Source organism: Pan paniscus, chromosome 4 (genome assembly GCF_029289425.2).
Source record: "Pan paniscus chromosome 4, NHGRI_mPanPan1-v2.0_pri, whole genome shotgun sequence".
Lineage (NCBI taxonomy): Eukaryota > Metazoa > Chordata > Mammalia > Primates > Hominidae > Pan > Pan paniscus.
In genome coordinates this window covers 59,604,764-59,611,503 of record NC_073253.2, presented here as the reverse complement: position 1 = coordinate 59,611,503, position 6,740 = coordinate 59,604,764, and positions in this window count along the sequence as shown.

Below are 6,740 nucleotides of genomic sequence, written 5' to 3'. Positions count from 1 at the left end.
ACCTTGAGAAAGGAACAGGAAGCTTGTTTACAAATGAACAAATTCCTGCTTTTGTAAGAGAAAATTCAAGCTGTGGCACATTTTTTAAATTAATAGATGTTTTTAATAAATTGGTACCTAGGAGGGATTCATCATGTTCACTGTGCTTGACAAGTACAAAATTAAGCGAGTTAAATCAGCTCCAAAGAAAAAAAGGCTGGGTAGGCAACCCATCAAATGACTGAAAGCTGGGGTAGTCCCTTCAGTGGGCGAACTGCTTATGCTACCTGAATAGACTTTGCTCAGAAAAGACTTCTATTGAAAGAACCACAGGTGTGAAGTTTATATGCGTTTGTAACAGTTTTCAATCACATGCCTCATCAAATAGGGTAGTTTAACACTTGATGCATAAATTTGCATCAGAATCATAGCATCAACTAACTGGGAGAAAATGGCAGTTAACTGTGAAGCTGTCCTGTGTAATAGGTGCTCTGCAATGCAATAGGTTCACAAAAATCCTGCCCCCGTTCCTAGTGGGATGCAGGATTACATGGCAATTAACAATGTGATTCTGGAGATGAATTCCACGCAAGTTCCAACTCACATCCCACCTTTTATTTGGGAAAGTTATTTAAATTTTCGATGCCTGAATTTCCTTACCTGGAAAGTGCTGATAATAGAAACCACCTCCACACAAATTGTTTGGATTAAACTATTTAATACATGCAAAGCTATAAACCACTTAGAATGGCACCTGGCATATAGTAAGCCCTCAAAATATTTTTTTTCTTACCCATGATTGTCAAGGATTACCTGGATCCTAGCAGAAGGGAAATTAAGGGCTAGATTGTGCAAGAAAAGTACTACTGGGGCCTATAATTCAAACCCTGGAAAAGAGGTAGGACATAGAAGGACATGAGATAAAGAACGTGGTTTATTTAGGGGAGGGGATGGTAAATTCTAAGGGACTGAAAAAGGCAGAATTAAGCATGATCTTTTATTAAACAGCCTGACTGGAGTGGCAAAATCAGGTTGTGAGATGTGTCCGGTTGATGGAGGGCTTGAATGTTATGGTTGAGGAGATCAGGCTCTGACAGGAAGCCACTATAGTCTCTCCAGGTAATGTTCTAAAAATAGTACTAATTCCTAGAAAACAAGATAGAATGTAGGGGAAGAGCCTAGAAGCAGATATTTCAGTTAAAAGGCATTGAGGCTTATCTAAGAATGCACAGGGTGAGGTTCTGGACCAGGGTGATAAGCATGACTGGAGGAGGAAAGCAACTGCTAAAGAAAAAATAGGAAGCCTTGAAATAATTAGATACGGGGATCAAAGGAGACAGGAGGCAAAGATGTCTCTAGGATCTTCAGGATGCCTCTACTGGCTAACATTTTACTTAAATGAGATAAGGCAGTAGTTGTTAGACAGTAGAAAATGAAGGGGCTTTAGGAGCTGGTCTCACCCTTTGTATTTGAAGGTTTCCAAACCATCATTTGTGAAAGTGAGAGTGAGAAAGAAGGGGTCAAGACTCCTGAGTATTACAAGGGCATTTCCTGGGTAGCAGAGCTCCACCTAGTACAGCTGTTTGTGATTAGAACCACCTGAAGGATTAACAGCTCAAAAGGACTGATACTAAGGCAGAACAAGAGCTGCAAATAAGCCTTCTGGGGTCAGAATATAAAACGTTGAAGTCATTTAACAGCTCTTTCATTAGTGTGGATTTTGTTGCCTATTTTACCTTAATGATTGGATTGAGTATCATGTTATATAATATTTCACAAGCAGTAATTCAATGTTCAAGTACTTTGAAGTATTTAGAAGTACTGCCTATTCTCCTCAATACTGGAAAGATCCTCATAGATTAGGAAAAGCCCGGACTAAGCAACCTAAATTCTCTTCCCACTAACCTGCTTAACTGTTCTAGGTTCCAATTTATTTAAAGAAGTGAGAGTTGGATGTTTTACCAATGTGGGATTTTCAGCACCTTGTCTTCCTTGGCTGAGGGGAGCCTCTAAAGGGATACTTGTTATTGGTCCTGCAAATGAACTGCTCCAGCTAGGTACAGGCTAAAAAAATGATTTACTCTCCTATGTTCTCCCTCTGATTCCCATGGCACAGTAGGAATTGCTGTAGGTCCCTTGTTCCTGATGAGCCCTAAATGCCTTTTGTCCCACATGTTGCTGACATTCTCAGTTTGCTCTCTTCCACACTCCGTTTCTCCATTCTCTGACCCACCCTACTAACCGCATTCCCCAGGCTCCCTTGCCAATGGGAAACATCAGCTGGAGACGAGAAGGTGGGAGTTGAAGAGGGGCTGGAGTAGTCACGCCTGGCACGCCTGTCCTGCTATGGCATAGTGTGGCAATAGCCGCATCCCTCTACATCCACAGCCCTTGTTGGCAGCCCCTTTCATGGCTCTAGCTCTCAGTAGACTGTGGTAACATTGGTTCTGTCCTTCGTGTCTTCATGCATGGAGGTGATAAGGGCTCCCTCTGGGGCTAGTTCTTGGTGCTTCACCATCCCTTGTTGATTCCCAGACCCCTGTTCACACCAATGTAAATAGTCCCTTTATTAAATTCTCTTCCAAAACCCCAGCTAATGGTCTTCTCTTTCCTACCAAAACCCATTCTTTGAGGAGTGTACAGTGATGAAGGCAAGCTGGTATAATCAGATGTCCCACATGAACATATAACATCATGGAGCTTTATTTTACATGGGTACATTTTTTTTCCTAAGGGTTTAGGTATGTAACTTTATGCCTGAAACTTTTATTAAGAAGGAATATTTTTAAATGGTATGAGACATCATAAAACAACTCAGTTTTTGAAGGGAAGCTATAAGTCAAATTCATTTTTATTTTAAGAATTTGCAAATTATAGACTTGAATAAGCATATCAAACATTCCTAAACAGGCTAAACACTGTTACAACTATATAGAAAAAGGGATTTATTATACGGCTAAGACCTTACACAGTTGTGCCAATGGAAGGGACTATGCAAGGCTGCTGTCTCTGCATTAGGTGTTGAGCCAGAAGTTGTTCTAAGTCAGCCAGACCAAGTGGGAAGAAAAGTAAAGATGAACTTAAAACTCCTGAGAATGAGCTGGAACTGTGAGGATGAACTGGAATCCACATCAGTCTCAGACTGTCTCTACCTTTGATGCTGCAGGTCACTTGCAGAAGAAGTTGGCACCTTTTGCCATAGAATAGCCCATGCTTTTGGCCTAGGATTTGGTGAAGCTGAAGGAATTCTGGTACCAGAAGTGTGGGCCCAAGTGCTGCCTTATGTAGACAACATGAGCAGCTTGTCACCACAGTGTGTACAGGATGCCTGGCATCCTACATTGACTTTCTTTTTCTTTTTCTTTTTCTTTTTTGAGATAGAGTCTCACTCTGTTGCCCAGGCTGGAGTGCAATGGCACAATCTTGGCTCACTGCAACCTCCACCTCCCGGGTTCAAGCGATTCTCCTGCCTCAGCCTCCCGAGTAACTGGGATTAGAGGCACCCGCCATCATGCCCGGCTAATTTTTGTATTTTTGTAGAGATGGGGTTTCACCATGTTGGCCAGGCTGGTCTGGAACACCTGACCTCAGATGATCCACTCACCTCGGCCTCCCAAAGTGCTGGATTACAGGTGTGAGCCACCGCTTCTGGCCTCCTACATTGACTTTCACAGTATAAAACAATAGGGCTGCAACCCCCCTTCTAATTTATAAACCTTCCACAAATTTCTCCTATGGTCAGTGCTAACTCAGAAGCATAAAGATATGGGAATTCTGGAAAACACTTTTCTAGGACAGCAAATTTGTTCATTCTTCTTTTAGCTGAGTCGTACTCCCCATTGATATCCTGTAACTTATACTGAGATATAAAAGTAATGACTATTATATCAGAAGTAGGGGAATGGGAGAAGGGAAGAAACATTTACTACATATATAGATACACTCATACCAAAATTAGGTAGAAAAATACTCATAACTATTATTGTCCTTGTTTCTGCAGCCATTATGTAGTTTGGTTTTTTGACTATATCTATTTTATATTCTCTTTTCCCTCGACAATGTTTAATCTTGTCCTAGATCTTTGCTTATTGGGGTGACCCAATCCCTTCACATTCCTGAAGGATCTGAGCTACTTGCTGCCTTACCTAAATTGGGTTTTGGAATTTCCTATGGATATTAATCTCAGGATATATCTATTACTTTCCTTGCGGTGCTATACAAATTACCACAAACTGGGTGGCTTAACACAACAGAAACTTATTCTCTCACCGTTTAGGAGGATATATGTTTGAAATAAAAATGTCAATAGGGTTGGTTCTTTCTTGGGGGCTCAGAGGGAAAAAAAATCTGTTCTCCCTCTCTCCTGGTGTCTAGCGGATGCCGATAATCCTCGGCATTCCTTGGCTTGTGGTAGCATAAATCCACTCTGCCTCTGCTGTCACATGGACATCTTCCATCTTCCTTCTGTGTCTCTTCGTCTCCTCTTTTCTTTTTTCTTATTTTCTTATTTTGAGACAGAGTCTCACTCTGTCACCCAGGCTGGAGTGCAGTGGAACAATCTCAGCTCACTGCAACCTCCACCTTCTGAGTTCAAGCGATTCTCATGCCTCAGCCTCTCAAGTAGCTGGGACCATAGGTGTACGCCACCATATCTGGCTGATTTTTGTATTCATAATATAGACGGGGTTTCATCATGTTGGCCAGGCTGGTCTCAAACTCCTGGCCTCAAGTGATCCACCTGCCTCAGCCTCCCAATGTACTGGGATTACAGGCTTGAGCCACCGCGCCTGGCCTCTTCTCTTCTTATAAAGATATCAGTCATATTGGATTAGGTCCCACCCTAATTGCATATGACCTCATCTTGATTATATCAGCAAAGACCCTATTTCCATATAAGGTTACATTCACAGGTACCAGGGGTTAGGACTTCCCCATATCTCTTTGGAAAAAAATAGTTCAATCCATAACAATATGGAATACAAAAATATGCTACAGGAAATCTGCATTTCTGACATACTCTTCCTTCTCTCCATTCTGTAGTTGTGAATGACCTAATTCCACTGGATAGTCAGGATCAATCATCCTAGTCAGTAGAATAACCCCCTCTTTTGCCTGATGATTAACTTGCATGAGGAATACAAAGTCACCAAGCTGTAGTCGCAACTTCTAATTTAATGGAATATTTTCTGTGTTCTTGGTAGAAACATCCCTCCCTTGGGAATTAAGAACCCTAGATTAGCACAGTATAAAGTTATGAAGTCAGGAAGCAAATTTTTGCCAGTGAATCACCAAAGATAAGATGAGCCATTCCTATTTCCAACCTTTGATTCCACAAGTTCTGGCTAAGGGAGAAATAGCACAATCTGGCTTAGACTATATACTACATCCTGGAGGATATTCCTCCAGCCCTACAAGATGCTGCCATGCAGCTAGTGTCATAACCGAGTCTTCAGTGGCCATTCAATCATTCTTTCAGGCCACTTGCTTCAGGGTGATGGGAAACATGATAAGACCAATGAATTCCAAGACCATGAGCACATTAGCATACGTTATGTGCTATAAAACAAATTTCCTGGTCAGAAGCAATGCTGTGCTGAATACCATGAAGGTGAGTAAGGCATTTCGCAAGTCTACAGATGGCAGTTTTGATAAAAGCATTGTAGGCAGGGAAGGCAAATCCCTATACTCCAGGGTGAGTATCTATTCTACTGGGAACAAAGAGCTGCCACTTCAATAACGGAAGTGGTCCAGCATAATCAATCTGCCACCAGGTGGCTAGCTGGTTTTCTCCATCTTCACACCTGGCCTGGGAATGGTGCCATATCAGGGGTTCACTGTTGGACTTTGCTGTTGGGAGATTGAGCATTCAACAGCAGCTATAGCTGGATCAGCCTTGGTAGAAGAAAATCCATATTGTGAGCCCATACAGAAACTTCATTCCTATCATGGTTCAGCACTCACTAGGTAAGGCAAAGAATGGCTGTTGGAAAAGGCTGACTAACACCCACAGAACAGGTCAGCTTGTCCACCTGATTATTACAATACTCTTTTTCTGAGCTTGCTTTTCGGGGAGCATTGACATGAGACAGAAATATCTTCACACTCTGTGTGAATGCCATTTAGTCACATACTAGATTCCCAGACCTCTTTGGTCAGAAATTTTCTGATCATGTTTCTTTTCAGTCCCTGACTATGCACCTAAACCATTAGCTATTGCTCATGATGAATGTGGACCTCTAGCCATCCCTTTTTCTGGATGAAATGGGCAACCAGACGTACTGCTCAAAGTTCTGCCCACTGGGAGGAAGATTTTCTTTAAATACTATCCTTCAGAGCCACCCTGGGATAGGGCTGTAGTGCTGCAGTCATCTACTTTTGGGTGTTGGTGGCAAATCATGCCGAATTTTCTAATTTTTTTTCTTCTTTGGTCAACTAGCCACAGACAATCCTCATGAAGCTTTAGATGCAGGTTAAGAGGAACGAGGCTATGCTGCAGCTATAGACATCTGGGCTACTTGTTCATGCAACTTCCTTGTGTCTTCAGCACCACCGGTGACTAAGGAGTCTTGTCTTGAGCTAGGGAATGGGGACATCTGGGGAATGTCAGGAGTTTTTAAGGCTGAGTTTCTAAGGTTACCAATTCTAGCTACTTGCCTCCTAGAAGGGGCAAGGAATGTGTTAGCCACTGCCCTACCCTACTCCTAAAGCCCTGCTATTATGTAGAACTGCTCCCCCCACCCCCCGCCCACCACCAACACCAA